At 35.9% G+C, this 17,492-nt stretch overlaps 1 non-coding gene across 1 annotated transcript; it reads right to left on the bottom strand.

Annotated features, from left to right (window-relative positions):
• Positions 1–16,361: 16,361 nt before the first annotated feature.
• TRNAV-UAC (transfer RNA valine (anticodon UAC)) lies at positions 16,362–16,434 on the bottom strand. Its single transcript has one exon. It is a non-coding gene; the product is annotated as a tRNA-Val (tRNA).
• Between the last annotated feature and the right edge of the window lie 1,058 nt (positions 16,435–17,492).

Below are 17,492 nucleotides of genomic sequence, written 5' to 3'. Positions count from 1 at the left end.
CTTTTTTCCTTCACTTATACAATGACCTAAATATTTTACCTCACATTTCACAAGTTGCAATTTGTCTTAAGAAATTCTCAGTCCCTGTGCTCCTAAATAATTGAACAAACTGATAGTGACTTGGACAAGGTCACTCTTTTTCCTTCCTGCCACAAGAAGATCATCTACATATTGTAAGATTTTTAATAAGAAATTTATCCCAGAATGTTCACACAGTTCTTATATATACAAGTAGATGTTCCATAAATTGAATATTATACCAATCATTTTACTTTTAAAATACCCAATACACAGAAAAATCCCAAATTACATATTGCCCACGACAAAAACATTTTCAAAAGGACAAAGGCAAAAACTATTATCCTTGGAGTCCCTTTAAATAATTGGCATCATAATTAAATCTTCATTTTTTTTTCATAAAAGAATCTGAAAAGTTCTTAAAAACATCAATTAAACTTTTTGATAATTCTTTCAAACTATAGATCACATTTATGATCATATTCCTTAAACAAGAAAACCATTGTGTTTCAAAGAAACAAATATTCGATCAATTAACCAAGCCACTACAGAAAATGACTGGACTGCACTTGGTGGGGTGGGGGGAGGGAGGAGAGAATTCCATGTGGCCACCCCACCCCCGCAAAAGATTCCCTCCTATTTCTCCACTCAGTTTCCTACACGGGAATCCTTCTCAAGATTTAGGCAGTTTATTTCCTTTCTTTTTCCAACTGATTCCTTCTTGATATCATTCAGGCTCTCAATTTGCTCCTACAAATCAATCTTTCATAAATCTCCTTGATTCTTCTTTCCAAATATCATCCAAAAGTTACCATTCAGAACTTTTAAGATTCACAATATAGTGAATAGCTAGAAAAACTCCATAAAGCATGACTTATAATGTTAACAAATTACCCAATATGTTTCAGAAGGTAACATACTGAATCAAACTGAATACAGCTGTTTTTAAAGTTTTCTTTCTTTTTTTCTTTCTTCTGCCAGATTTCTTCTCACAGCAATTAGCATCTCTCTCTTATCTGTCCAGGAAACTTTTATGGCTCAGTCCAGGCTAAGTTTGAATTTTATTGCACTTTCCCTTTAATCCTACTAGCAGACTGCTTTTTTTTTTTTCTGCCATTACTAAAATAGATATTTTTTTTTCCTTTAGTAATAAAGGTATCAACATTCAAACAGATTCCAAGATCTTTTACTCAGAGTAAATAAATCTAGCATGCAAAGGCAATGCAAAATTATAACCCACAATTTCAGAATCATCTTAAAATCATCTTAAAAATCTTCTGTCTGAATTTCAATCAGATAAGGTTTTTATTGCCCTTTACTCTAACAGGCTCTGAAAACTCTTCAGCCCAGTTTTTCCTTACTTACAAATTAGTACATCAGGTTAAAAAGTTTAAAATCACAAACAAATTTTATACTTAGTAACATTAAAATAACCAATTCCCAAATTTCTTAATCATTGTTTTTAATACTTAACAGAGCTTTGCTTTTATTTTTTTTATTTTTATTTTATTATTTTATTTTATTTATTTTTTAAATAATTTTTATTGACAGAACCCATTCCAGGGCAATTTTTTACATTATCCCTTGCACTCACTTCTGTTCTGATTTTTCCCCTCCCCCAGATGATAAGCAGAGAGCTTTTAAATCAACAAAACAGACTAGGGGCTTTTCCCAGGACTCCCCTGGAGAAGTTTGTTTCACCTTGAACATTCTTTGCTTCCAGAATCCAAACAAAGCTTTTTTAAACTTCCAAGCCCCTTTAGTGCATCTCTCTGCCTTCACAAAGAATGCCTAGATACTCCATGATTTAAGACCAATACATTCTGAAGCACTCTGAAAGAATTACTATTCTGAATGAATTCCAACTTCCAACAATTCAGCCTGATATTTTTCTAAGCCTGCAAAAAAATATCTCTTAGGAGTTTGCTAACTTTTTAACACGTAACACAAAACAAACAAACATACACACACAGACAGATGCAGAGCTCTATTTTCACCTTTTACATATCCTTTTATCCTTTTATACCTAGCTACTATCCTGACAAATTCTTGGACTGCTTCTATCCCATGACCAGTGGAGGTCACCCTCATGCTCACAGTCATCCAAGAGCCTATTCAGGGAGTCCTTTCCTTGGGGTCTACAGCAGTCCCCACCAAAAACAAATTTAGAAGGGCTAATCCCTAAAGGTCCCCCGATCCAGCCAATGGACTTCCAGACTTATTCCTGAAAGCATACCTTGAATTACACAATTCGAATTAGACAATGTAAGTCTTCCAGACTGCATTGCTGGCCATCAGTACTCTACTTCCTTCTTCAGTCTTCAATTCTGCTTTCCACTGAGTACCTTTGCCTCGGGGCCACTGTCTAAGAGAGAGGGAGGCTGCACGCCCAGAGCCAAAAACCATGGAGAAAACTATTCCGTGGGTGCCTGTCCCTGTCCAGGGTACACACAGCCATCTCCCCAAAAGACCCCATCCCGGAGAGCCCCCACCTGTTTGGGACAAAAAGACCTCCCCAAAGTGACTGCTACAGAGATCACTCATAGAAAGTAGAATTACTTATTAGAATCTCGAGAAACGGACCCCATCCTGGTCTGTGAGCCAAATTCACAGCAGTAGAGAGCCACTCCCTTGAAAATCTTCACAGCTTTTATATGTTTCAAACAAAGAACCTCCAAAATCCCACCCTCTATATGTCACATATACCTTTATTCCCCTATTTGGTCAGTGGAATGCAGTAGACAAAGTGATATACAGCTTCTGCTTGCAATCTCTTCTTTGGACAATGGAATGCAGTCCAGGCCTTATCTAAAATCACGTGACTGGGGCCTTTAGGCATGATCTACTTTAACTAACAGTCTCTAATCAATATGTGCTTAATCTATAAGTTCTTCATCTTTCCACACATTGATAATAAGCTCTTCTTGTTAATGTTAAATTTCTCAAAGCCCAGGGTAATATGAAATCCAAGCATGAAATGAATAGCCAGTGTTACTCCAAAGCCCACCTTTAGAAGACAGCTAAGAATAGGTCTATATGGTCATGCAGTGACCTGTGGCAGTGAAACTGGACTAGCAAGAGACTTAACTTTTGAACAGATGAAGGATTAAAAGGTTCACACAGGTAACCTAGATCTGAAAATCTCTTGAGTCTATTATGAAACTCTGAGCCTCCCATTTGTTCAACTTTGACATATTAGCTAAGAGTAATCAGCTGAACCCCAGCTGTCACTATCACCTAAAGTGACAGTTCTCTAAATGTGGTCCAGGGACCCCTGAGAGCCCTCCCAGACATTTTTAAAGAGTTCACAAGGTTAAAAATAGTTTTCTAATAATAGGATGGTAAATATAATAATAATAACAACAACATGGTAAATATCAATGGATATTATTCACATAAACAAAAACTTTGTATGGGAGTTCTCAATAATTTCTGAGAGTGAAAAGGGGTCCTGAGGCCAAAAAAATTTGAAAGTTGCTAATCAGAAGCAATCCCTGTATGGTTGAGATGTCACAAAAGGAGAGGTCCCCCTCCTCTGGCAATGTTTGGAGTGAGCTTGAAGGAAAAGGGACCTTTTATGAAGGATGTTTGTTTATCCAGAATTTGTAAACAATACACTATTTTCAACCTTTTGAGGCAAAAAGAATACCTAATCTGGCCCTTTTTTACCCTAACTTCTTGTCCATTGTAACTTTCATTGAAAAATATCATCCTTTTTTTTATGCGTTAAAAAACCGTAGGAAGAAAAGGATGAAGTTTTTTTTAAAGATCATTTCAAAATGACAAAACTGTTTTTAACAAACATTTCAGATATTCTTTGTTTCCACGTTTTAAAATATCCTAAAGAAATGTAAGTATATGTACATACAAGTTCTGCATCCATTTTCCATGAAAAAAAAAATAGACATCAAATTATATTCTGAATTGGAAAATAAACAGAAGACAAAAGATTTAATTACATAAGACATAGCTATCACAGTTCACAATATTGCATAATCAGAGTTAAGCTCAATAGTATCCAAAATAAACTAGGTCTCAATTTCCCTTTCAATTAATGCTCTAGGTGCTTGAATATTTGACTAGAGGCCTTCTAGTGCAAGAAGGACTCAAGTATTTTATGTTTTTTTTTCAGGGAAAGAGCTGGGAAGAAAACTAATTTTGATAAATGATTGGGCTTGAAATCATTATCACTACCAGCAATATGTACAGTGCTTACTGTGTGCCAGGCATTGTGTTAAGTGCCTTATAATTATTATCTCCTTCATATATGTATACATGTGTATATATGTATATATACATACATATTTTATGTCTTCAGCCCCAGCCTTTGCTCCAGCTCCCATCCTGCCATTCCCTAAGACCCCATAGCCCACCCAGTCCAGAATTTTGCCATGAGCCCTGCTTTCTACCTTCCTGTCAATCTTTCCATTTCTAAAAAAAAAAAAAAATTCTAAAAATTTCTAAAATTATACTAGTTAATATTACTCCAGCTCCTGGAATAGTAAAAAGGTAAAATTAACTAAGAGGAATCAGCTAAGACCCAGCTATCTCAATCTAAAGAAGTTCTCAAAAGTGTGGTTGGGGGACCCTGACCTCAAGGAATTTACATTCTAATAGAAAGCATGTGCTGGTAAATGTTTTAAAAATCAGTTCTTTTATTAAAAAAAAAAAAAGTATCCAAAACATACCTTTAAGTTTAATCAAGCTGTGATTTCCAAGATTTAGCAATGCTTACACTGAAAATTTAACAATCTACTCTCCTGAATCAATTTGATTTGGCTCCACGTATAGTCCTGTATAAATTGTATCTAAGTATTACAGTCTAAGTTTCTTGAGGGAAGGTAAAGAATGATTATTTTTTGTATTTGTATCCCTAGTACAACATCTAGTAAATAATCATATGTTAAATACTAATCAAATGGATAATATCAATAAACATCAATAGTAAATTGGTTAATATTATCTGACATTGATATCAAATTAAAATAATAATATTAATGCTTGTTGCTTCATTGTTCAATTTGATTATGGAAATTATGTCATCTAAACTTATTTACTGAGAAAGCAAGTTGAAAAAAAATGGTTAAAAGAAACCTCTAAAATCTTTGAAAGATTTGAAAGATTGAAAGACCTACTCTTTTCATGGAAGGCAGGCAAACACAAACAGCAGGATCTACTGGGAGCTTATTTTAGAGGTGTTTTAAAGAGAATTTAATCTTTATAAGCTTTGAGATCACTTTGCTATTAGAAGTTTCTATTTTCATTTATTACTTATCCCAATATGCCTTCTCTGATGAGCAGCTGGAGAGAGAGATACCAACAGATGAACTAACACTTCAACAATTGACTTTCTCTTGAATTTAGAGTGGGCGAGTGCAAGGGCACAAGATGACACAAGTCAGCTATCCTGCCTTCTTAACTCTTCAAATCTTGCCCCTCTCTTTTAATCCAGAAATGTAGAGGCTAAAGCCAGAATCTAATGTCAAACATGCTAATTATTTTTCCATTCTGTAAAACAAAATGTATCTTCCAAACATGCAAAGAGGATTTTATTCAAAGAAATATGAGCTCAACTCTCTATAGCATGTCTATTCTTTTTTCAAAGAGTGTATAGAAACAAATGTCAAATCATAAACTTATCTCTCAGCTGGCATGATAAATATTTATGATGTATAAAAGGCATGCAGTGAAAAGAGTGGCCAGAAAATGGGTAAACCAAAGCAGAAAGAGATGAAATTGAATAAATATGAGTGGCAAATCTAAACTATTGAATGAGAAAAGGAACTCGCCAGAGACTTCTCTCCAGTTTTCATTCATCCCACTTGCCCTAATTTAGCTCTACCTCAAATATTCAAATTTATTTCATTTGGCTGAGATCCCCATCTGTCCCCAAATGTCCTATTGTAAGTCATCTCATTATATTAAAAAAAGATATATTTGTGTTTATTTGCAGTAGTTAAAACAGGTACTGGGGGTGGTAATATGAATAGATTTGGGAGAGCATAATTGTAAAATAATATTATATAGTATAATAAATTTGATTATAGTTCAGTCATCAATCAACCTGAAGAAATCAAGGCAGATCGCCATCACAGGTTACAAAGATTTGCAATTTTATTTTACACTAATAGCTTCACAGACTTGAGCAAATACAACACAGAATAATAAAGGAATGAGCAGTTTGCTCTTGGGAAAATAATTTTTTAAATCTCAGAGGAGCAGGGGGAAATAAAAGATATGTATTGACTGTCTTAAAGATAATCTAGGAAACCTGAATTTACCGTGAAGTAACAATAAAAATCTGGATGAGGCTCCAACTTCTCATCATTCTATGTTTAACAAGACAGTCTGGGAATTATAATTGATAAAGGAACAGGATGGGCTAGTAATTTCTGAGAATGTTAGTTTAGGATTCACATTATATCGTGTTTTGTTTCTATTTTTTATTTTAAAGATACTTTTCTCTCCTCTTCTTGGTTACCAAGGTTTCATTCCTACAGCCTTTATACCTAGGGATTATCAAAAAATTTAAGATATTAACATTTTGGTTTTCTTTTCCTTTCTGTTCATTATAGACTTGAGCTTCTTCATCTGTGAAATAAGGCAGTTCATGAGATAGTTTCTGAAGATTCCAGCTCCAGATCAATGGTTAAGATTAAGATGTGAATTTTAGAAGTACAATGAGACATGAATCTCAAAGGAAATAAATGAATTTTGATTATGATGGGATTCTATGTATTATTTAAATAGAATTTAAGTAATTCTTATAAACATTTGGGATTCAAATCTTTTGGGCTACAGAGAATGATTTGCTTTTCTCTGGTTTGTATTACTACTATTCAATTTGTATTGTTTCCTGTATAATGTTTTATAAAACTTCAAATGAAAATGTTATATTACAATGATTAGTCAACACATCATATGTATAATATTGGATAATATCCTTTTTTTCTTGCTCAGGTAATGCCAAAATGTTTCCTCTTCCCCAAACTAATTAACACTCCCATAAAAAAAAAAAAAAAAAAACAACCCACATATCCCATAATTAGAAATGATATATTACTTTGGCTGGAAAACAAAGGGAAACTATTTATATGAAGTGAGATAACACACTGTTATATCCTACAAACTACCTGTCTGATAATTAAATCAATTGCCATAGACCTTTCCTAATACTTCAAGATTTGTGATTCTTCCATCTGCTAGCTGTTCCACTGGGAACCCAACTGAATTGGTCAACTGGATGAAATACTTCACCCTTCTTCCTTTCCTCCTTTTCTCCCTCCCTTCCTTCCTCCCTTCCTTCTTCCCTTCCTTCTTCTCTACCCTCCCTTCCTCTCTCCTTCCCTTCTTTCCTCTCTCCCTTCCCTCCTTCCCTCCTTCCCTTTCTTCCTCTTTCCCTTCCTCTCTTCCCTTTCTTTTCTTCCTTCCTTCCTCCTTTCCTTCCTTCCTTCCTTGCTCCCTTCCTTCTTTTCTTTCTTCCTCCCTCTCTCCCTCCTTTCCTTCCTTCCTTGCTTGCTTTCTCATACCCTTACCTGGGGTTGCTCTGCCCAAAGGAATATAAATTTTGTTTGCTGAAACCTCCCAAGATTCTTGGTGTTTACTAGCTAGAATTCTTTCTCAAGGAACAGGCCTTAAATCCAAATCATTCTGGCTCTCATTGATTAGCCAACAATAGGTCCTAAGCCAAACCACAGTTAGTCATGGATTGACTCAGAGTAAATGTAAATAGAAATTGTTTATGTTTTGGTCATAAACCCTATTGATCTTTCTCTCCCATACTGGATTTTTTTTTTTTTTTTTTGACTAGGTAAAAGAAGCCATTCTTTGCCTCAGTTCTTACCTAGCCTTTTATCACTGAATGAGTGTTGTCTCAAAATGAGGCTGGTTAAAGACCTTAGCTTAAAAAAGGCCAATGTCTTCCAAAGTATCCAAGGCTACCTCCAGTCATCCTAATTGTCACTGGACCCAGATAGCTCTGAAGGAAAAAGTAAAGCTGGTGACTGTTTCCTTGTTTGTTAAATGAAGAGTTTTAGATTAAGTCACAGTTAACTCCCCTGCTAGCTTTAAAATGTCATGAGTCTGCCTCCTTGAGTTGTTTTAAGGAAAATTCCTTTTTCTTCTTCCTCCCCAATTTTTCTGCAAACAATCAAGGGTTAGAAAGCTCTAGGCTTTGGATTTATGGAAGGAGAAAGAAGGAAAAAGTAAGGGCTTCCCAGACAGTGCTGTCATATAAAATAGCCAGCTCCTGGGGTGTCTGTGTTATTTGGCCGGTTGGTTTTTTTATACATCACGTGATCTAATCACAGGAATAATTAGAGGCGGGGGGGGGGGGGGGGAGGGACAGGGGGGACAGAAGGGGAGGAGAAGAGAATGAAAAAGTTTTCCTTGGGAAAGAAAATTCCAGTGCACTTTTTTTTTTTTCAATTAAAAACAGTTGGGGAAGCTTGTCAATACAAGAAAAACATCCCCTCAAGGATCATGCATTTTAAAGCTGGAGACTATAGGAACTTAACTAGGTGCATAGAAGGGTTGAATCTGACTATAAAGCTTTCTTCCAGGACTAATGCTGCCCATTATTCTCCCCACATTACATATCTTTTTAAGGATATGTATGGTACTTTCCTAGCTCTTCACAGGTCTAACATATGGTTTAACAAAGGCTAGGTGACTTACTTACCCAAAAGTGTAATTCAGGGAGACTACTGAGAGAGAAATGTGACATATTAAGAAAACTTATTACAGTCACATATCTGAAAATACAATCTTCATGTCTGTGAGGCAGCTAGATAGAACAATGGATTTTGAGATATTGAGAAGACTTGAATTCAAATCCAGCCTCAGACATTTACTCTCTGTGTGACCCTGGGCAAATCATTTAATTTCAGTTTGCCTCAGTTTCCTCAACTGTAAAATAAGGATAATAATAACACCTATTTCTCAGGGCTATTGTGAGTTCCAAATGAGATAATATTTGTAATGTGTTCAGCACAATGTCTGACACTTCATAGGTTTTTAACAGATGATTTATTTTCTCTTTCTCTTCCTCCCTCCTTATTTCTCTCCCTCCTTCCTTCTTGAGGGCTAGTTTGGGAGTTAAAGGATCTGTCTTAGAGTCCTTTTCTTGATTGCCATTGTGATTTTGGGCAAGAAATTTCATTAAATAATACTAACAGTTCACACTTACCTGATCCAAACACAAATGAACAGTTTTGTCTATGTTACTTTTTATTTAGTTAATTTGCTGAGGCAATTGGGGTTAAGTGACCTGCCCAGGGTCACACAGCTAGGAAGTGTTAAGTGTCTGAGACTAGATTTGAACTCAGGTCCTCCTGACTTCAAGGCTGGTGTTCTATCCACTGTACTATCTAGCTGCCCCCTTGTCTATGTTACTGAGTAAAGAATGAATGACTACTCACCATATTTCATCACTGGACAAAAAGAAAACAAGAAGTGAAAGACTAACAGAGAGCTCAGGGCACATTAATTACAACTTTGAGGATGCATTTTCAGGCATCCATTGGTGGTTCACCATTAGAAAATGTATGTTCTACTTTAAAATAAAATGTGTCAGGATTGTCTCTAATTGGACTATAAACTCCCCAAGGGCATTATTCTTGTCTTAGTCTTATTTTGCATTCACCACTGAATCTAGTTAAAGCTGAGTCCATAACAGGCTACTGAGTAAGTAATCAATTAAATCAATTGGATTTCCTTTTAGGAGTATTGTGTTTACAAGGAAATCTCAGATCTGAACTTTTCTTATTTTAATAAAACCAACAATTTTTGCTCTTATTGTGTGCCCAAGCACAAAGCTCAAGATTAGATTTTTATACTGCTATAGGATACCAATGTGTAGTGGACAGAGGGAAGAGAACAAGTATTTATTAAGCACTTTCCTCTGTTAAGTGCATGTCCCTTGATAATATCATACAGACATGCATATACACAAATATCTTGTCTCTTTGGTTCTTCACTGGAAAATCTCTGAATCTGTGAAAAATGAGAAAATGTATGGAAAGTGGTTTGTAAATCTGATGTCCATATATAGCATAAGCTACTACTATTGTTTACTTTCATTATTAGAGTACAAAGGCAACAGTACTTTGAATAAACCTATAATAAGTCAGAAAAAATAAAAGTTCAAATCTTATTCTTTAGTGCTATTTGTGAATATTTAACACAACTATGAGAATCTTCCTTTTCTTCACTTTTCCTAAATTCCAATGGTTTTAGAATAAGCTACACAGACATCATAAAGGTACAACACCCAAGACATTGAAAATTGATGAGTTATTAAGGAAAATGTACATGACAGAAGAAATAACCACTCACAACTAAAAGAGTGTCCAAATAAAAGAAGGCCTACCATACCTTCATAGCCGAAAAGAAGAAAGAGTAAGATGGTTTCTATCTTGAATTGCATTTTTCCTGTGTTTTCCTAGAGTAGCTCCTCACTTAGTGATGTGGAGAGCTTTCCAAACAGGGAGAAGATTAACTTGGGCATTTGTCTTCATAAGCATCTTATTTCGGTGAGTACTTATGGTTCACTTTGCCAAGTGAAGCTATCCTACAGAGTTACTGTCCTCAGTAGCAGCAATTCTTAGCAGAGTTAATTGAGGTGAGATTAGTGAGGCCCGAATTACATGTCTTTTCTGCTAAATGTACTTGTTAGTAACTATATTGAACTCCAGTCAATTTTAGTTCAATAGATATTTATTAAATGCTCTCTATATGGCAGGCATTATGGTCAGTGCTGGATATGCAAGCACAAAATAAATGCCTGCAATGTCTGAATTGAAATTCATGAAGGCCATTTTGAGATGAGGTACATTTTGCTTTCAACAATTTTTGAATTGTTACATTTAAAAGGGGAAAAAGTTATAAGAATTTCTAGAATATGAGTTTTTCAAGACTTTTTTTCTTCGAAGTATATATCTTAAGTCCCCACTCTTAATAAACTTGGGAAGAAATCACACACACACACACATTCACACACATACAGATTATACACATATAAACACACACATGTATTATATAAACAAAGAAAAAGAACATAAAAACTAATTTCTAGAAGGCACATATCTCAAAGGAAAAATAGTTCATTAACATCTGAATAGGGTTCCTGAGAACCCAATGAAAGGGTAGGATTAAATGGAATAAGAACGCTGAAGGGAGAGAGCCATCCTGGATGGTTATGAAGAATTAGAGAAGAGAATATTGGCTCTGGCAATCTATAATTTAGAAGCACAAGGATACTGTGTGAAGCTATAGGGCCAGATTTTATAGGTCTTTTAGATTTCTTTTTCATGCTTATGATAGAATTAATATCATGATTAGGCTCAACTTTGATGAATGAATGACCAAAGCATTTATTAAGTGATAACTATATGTGTGCAAAGAATTCACACATAGTAATCATTGTGCATTTTGTACAAAGTATTGTGCCCAAGTCAACAACAGCAGCAATCAACAAACATTAATTAAGTACCTACTAGTGCCAAACACTGGAAAAAGACAGATAAAAATGAAAGTTCTTTTCCTTAAGGGTCTTATGATCGATCTATTGAGATCTGATATATGTATATAAATAAATTAGATATTTGATGCTGTTTGCTTGCAAAATCTGAGTGTTTTCCATAGTATCCTTTATCCAAAAAATTGCTTTAAGAGCTTAGATGTCACTTTGAAAATGTTTCTTCGATAAAGAGAGCCTTAATTGATCAAAGATGGACAAAAGCAGCGACACCCAGAGAAAGAACACTGGGAAATGAATATAAACTGCTTGCATTTTTGTTTTTCTTCCCGGGTTATTTATACCTTCTGAATTCAATTCTCCCTGTGCAACAAGAAAACTGTTCGGTTCTGCACAAATATATTGTATCCAGGATATACTGTAACCTATCCAACATGTAAAGGACTGCTTGCCATCTGGGGGAAGGGGTGGAGGGAGGGAGGGGAAAAATCGGAACAGAAATGAATGCAAGGGATAATGCTGTAAAAAATTACCCTGGCATGCGTTCTATCAATAAAAAGATATTAAAATAAATAAATTAATTAATTTAAAAAAAAAAAAAGAAAATGTTTCTTAATTCCACAAAGACCCTGGGATTCTTGATACTCTGGAGAAATAATCTAATCTGACATGAACTCTGGGGAAGAATAGATTTTACTGCTGGTTTTAAACCTGCCTCACCTCTTTATACAAATCTTGGCCTAGGGAACCCTTTCCTTGATCAGGTAGTAGACAAGTGGACTGTGTGAGGCAAGTATATATCTTCTTCCATCCAAACATCTCTAAGATTAAATCCATACTCCTCTATTTGGTATTTAAAGCTCTTGACAATCTGGCCTTTTCCTATTTTTCCAGTCTTTTTTACTTATTCTTTTTCTTGTTGTACTCTTAGCACCTTGTTATTTTGGCTTACTCACTGTTTGATCTTATTTTCTCTAGTAGAATGTAAGTTTCTTGAGGGTAAAGATAGTTTTTGCTTTTCTTTGTAACCACAAGGGCTTAAGCAAATGTTGGACCTATAATAAGTATTTTTTAAATGTTTGATTTAACAAATAATATAGGAGGCATGGAGATACATTACAATGCATTTCCATTCCTTGCTCCTGGCAAAGGAAAGAGGGTTCTCTCATTTCTCTGGATTTTCCCCACTTCCTGATAATTCTAAATCCTAATATAGCTATGGCTATATATTCTTCTCTCACTTGAATGAGTAAAGGTTGTGTGAATTCTGGCTCCTACATTATATGAGGCCCTCCAGGGACTGGGATTATTTATTGGAAGAAGAGGACCAACGTCCATTGCTTTTTTCCCAACTTTAGCTAAAATTTAGCCAGCACTGAAGATAGGGGAATTTCTCTCAAACTCCTACTTGTTAGGCCAACTTAATTATATTAGTTAATTAATAAGCACAGTTAGTATGTTAACAATCCATTATATTAGATAGAAACTTTTATTTAAGCTAGTGAGAAGCAACTATAAAGATCTGAGGAGACACAACACTCTAATCACAGGATATTGGATGTAATTTTTTAAAGAGTGAAGGAATTGGAAAGGATAGTATATTTTAGGAGTTAAATAATGTTAGGAAATATGTATAGGCTATTCCCTGACATTATTGTTAGGGAATTGTTATATGTATAGATTATTCCCTAACATCATCTGTAAAATGAGCTTCAGGTCCTTCTTACTCTGATGTTTCAAAACTTAATTCTCCCTCCCTCCCTAGTTTCTAGGTAAAATAGTAGGGTAAATTCAGTTGAAATATTAAACAATAAAAATTGATTGTCATGTACTATGAACACAAAATCATAAAAAAGAAAATTAGATCTGCAGAAGATCTGTCTCTATGGGATTTAAAAAAAAAAAAAACATTATTATTTCTGAGCCTTTCACAAATGTGACTTTTTACCTCTAAATCTGGGAGAGATTTTAACAAACCCCAAGATTATTATAACTGTTTACAATAAGATATCACTAACTTATTTTCCATGTAACATAGTTTTGGTGATTAATGAAAAAGTGCCATACTTGCTCAGTAGACTTCATTATTAAGCCCCTAGGCAGGCATGTTCTCTTCCTTGCACACCCCCTTTCTTTTCTCATTAGAATGTAAGCTCCTTTTGGACTAGGACTTTTTTTTTTTTTTTTTTTTTTTTAATGTTTGTATTTGCCTCTCTGGTATTTAGTACCATACTTGGCACTTAGTCAAATGTAAATGTTGTAAATGCTTGTTACTTGCTTTATTTGTCTCATTGTTCCATACATTGAAGAACCAAATTAAAGACTGGGTAGTTCTTGTTCTTCTTCTCCTTCCTCTCTTCTTCTTCCTTCTCTTCCATATTTTCTTACTTCTAGTCCTGTGGCATTCCTCTCATGCTCAAACTCTTTTCAAAGACAACGAACTGGTATTTTCAGTCCTATGTATATTTGTATGTAAATATAGATTCTCCCTTCTTTCTGACCTCAATTCCCATGCGATGTCCTCAAAAATTAAACTTCATGGAAAAGCAATATATATCTGGGCAGGAGACCTGGGTTCAAACCTGTGGGTTTGAGCCAAGAATTCAGTCTTCTTCCTAAGGTCTTAACTCTCTTATCTGCAAGACAAGGGTATTGGGCTAAATATTATTTACAATAATTTCCAGCTTTATGATTCTATAATTTTGTACTAGCATTCATGAATTTCATTATCAGCTCTCCCCCTTCCCCTCTAACTATTTATTGTCAAAAATAAAATTACTTTTTCTGGCACAGGGTAGCAGCATAAGGTTCAAGACTGTAGTATACTGGGGCAGCTAGGTGGCACAGTGGATAGAGCACCAGCCCAGAAGTCAGGAGGACTTGAGTTCAAATATGTCTTCAGACACTTATGGTGCCCTAGCTATATGACTCAAGGAAGTCACTTAACCCCAATCACCTCAGCCAAAAAAAAAAAAGATTATAGTATGCTTATTTCCATTAGTAACATTTCATTTTTCTGATCAGACAATATGACTAATCTAGAGTTTAGCATAGTTACTGATACAAAGAGAGTGATTAGTAAATGCTTGTTGATTTGTAGTTGTATTTTAGGCAAAATTAGGGAAAGGAAGCCTTACCCAGTCCCTCTTACTTTCGGGCCTGAGCTTTAACTATCTACAATTTATCCTATATATAGTTTGATTGAATAAAATTTTTCCATGTTGTCTCTCTTCCTCACTCCCAATCAATAGACTGTGAGATCCTCTAGAACAAGGACTGTCTATATTTATCTTTTTTTGTATTCCCAACATTGGCACAATGCTTGACACTAGTAGGCACTTAATATTTACCATCTGATTTAATAAATTCCTTATTGACTAAAAACTGAGGGCTTTAAATAGATAATCTCTAAGATCTCTCCTGAATGTGTTTATTGTTACATATAAGAAGTTGGTCTCATAGATGTTAAAATTACTTCTTCTGATTATGACTTAAGAATCTTGGATTTGGAGTCAGAAGATTAAAGTTCATTTGATTAATGAATTGACCAATCCAGACGTGGGAGGATCTATAATCAGCCTTTGGACAGGTTAATAGATCCAAAATGCAGAAAAAGACATGTTTTTGGACAAAAACTAGATGGGAATTTGCATTATGTAATTATTACATTCTATTGGTTGCCAGGGTTTTGTTTTCTTTTTTCACTGGGAGAATAGTTAGGGGAGGAGTTCCTTCACAGCTCCCCCAAAAGAAAAGAGATCAGAAGGAATATTAGTAAAAAATTAAAGACAAGCGGGATAGATTTGAAGTTACCTATTGAAATATATATTTAAAAAGAAAAGCAACCTTTCCATAATAGTCACCATTTCATGTATAATCCTTTCATTCTGTTCTACAAATGTATACAGGAATGTTCATTTTTTTTGTTGTTTTTTCATTTTGGAATAAAAATAAAATGAAATAAAATAAATAAAATAAAAAAAACGAAAAGACAGTTTTTCAGATTGAATACTGGCTCCTCCACTTTACTTGCCTTGCTGACCTTGGACAAATGACTTAAGCTATTTGGGCCTGTTTTCAGAATTGTGAAATCAGGGGTTTAGCTTAGGTTTCTTCCAGCTCTCCATCTGTAATCCTGCCGGGAAAAGAAAGCCTGGGTAACAGGGGAGATACCTGATAATCTTCTCCACTTATAATAGTGTCAGTCATTTAATGTGATTCTTTTATCTGAATTTCATTATGCTTACTGACTTTGAATCATTAACCTCTCAACTTTAGAATAATAAATAATAAAATAGCTAACATTTTTAAAGCTCAATAAGGTCTTATGATCCTGACGACTAATAAATGGTGTAGCTGCTATTATTATAAATACCCATTTTACAGATGGGGATGCTGAGGCCTAGAGAGCCTAAGAGCTCACTCATTTTAGGGACTTTCAATTCAATTCAGCAGACAAATACTATCTAATGTTCAGGGGGGTGCTGATTTTTTTTCCCTTTCCTTGATTCTTTCCTTTCACATTATCGAGGCTATGGGAAGAAATAGCTTTTTTTTTTTTTTTTTTTTTTTTTTAACGCGCGTGCCCAGTGTGAAAAGCCCTGGAAATAAATGACCGGGGTTTGACCTCTTCCCAGGGGCCAACTGCACTAGGCCTCAATCCCTTAGCAAAGTGGGCCAGGGTACTTTACTGGGCCGAGATCTGCCTCAATTTGAGCGGCAGCCTCCAAGGAAATGACTTTGGGGAAGGCTTTTGGGGGCGGGAGAAACTGGTTCTAGGTTATCCAATTAGAAGGCGAAAAAGTGAATTGAGCGAGAGAAGACAAAGTGCAACGGAGGGTTAAGGAACAAAGAAAAACTGTCGAGTTGGTTCCACTGGGGCTCGAACCCAGGACCTTCTGCGTGTAAAGCAGACGTGATAACCACTACACTATGGAACCGTCGCACTGAAAGCTACTTCTAGTTACTTCCTTTATGAAGATGTCAGAAGCCACGCCTCCCACTCCTATATTTCACGTCCTTAGTTCTGAGCCCGGCCCCTAGACCCGGAAGGCCCGCTTCCTCCCAGCGAATCCCCCAGCTCCTGACGCAACCTGGGTTCTTCCCTAGGTTACGTGGGCCAACCTCCTTGCCCCATTGCGTGGGGGATGGGAGAGTGGCCTTTCCTCCCTTTTTCTCCCCCTTCCCCCACCCCGCCCAATCTCTTGGGTGCGCAGGCGCACTCCCTCCTCCGAGCTCTCAGTTTGGAATTCCGGAGGCGGAGACTGAAGCCTGGAGCTCTCACCTGCGGTGGCGCGCTCCAAGACTTCAAACCCCAGCTCTGGCAGAGGCTACAGCCTCCGCCTAATCCTCCCTCTCGACACGATCCCTACAGATGGGGGCAGGAGCAAAAGGGGCGAGGCTTCCCTTTGCTAAAAAAAAAGTTTAAATCCCTTTTTAAACAAGTTTAATTTGTGTTTACATTTTATATTTTCTCAACGCCTAAAATTTCCCCTGTAGTCCCCACTCTCAAATCCATTCTTTTTTATTGTAACAAAGAATTGTTTAAAAGGAGGGAACCTTAGGAAAACCGATCAATGCAAAGAAAAATATCTAATACTGAAAAGTGGACCACCTGAAATAGCCCAGGCAATAAAATTCAGGACAGTCAAGGTATTTTACAATTTAGAAATCATTTATTGTTTATTTACTCGCCGGGTGGGACTCTCAGTAGAGTACCGGCTGGAACCCAAATAGAGACAGGCTTATAAGCAATTCTTATTCTGCCTTGTGGATTCTCCTTCGAGAAAGGGGATGCTGGGAAGCTAATAGGGTGTCTGACATTGTTAGGCAAGCATTCTGTTTGAACATAACACTTCCCTTAATTTAGTTTAATCTCATTTTCAAAATATTCAAAATAGCTCCATTTTCTTATAAGGCTGAGGCCCCTTGACTCAGGGATGAGGGGGCCAGTCTTTTGTCCATTTCACACCCATACACCTCCCAATCGAATATCATT

Source organism: Antechinus flavipes, chromosome 3 (genome assembly GCF_016432865.1).
Source record: "Antechinus flavipes isolate AdamAnt ecotype Samford, QLD, Australia chromosome 3, AdamAnt_v2, whole genome shotgun sequence".
In the NCBI taxonomy this organism is placed as follows: Eukaryota; Metazoa; Chordata; class Mammalia; order Dasyuromorphia; family Dasyuridae; genus Antechinus; species Antechinus flavipes.
Note: the sequence above shows the minus strand (reverse complement) of the source record. Positions and strands in the feature narration are given on the sequence as shown.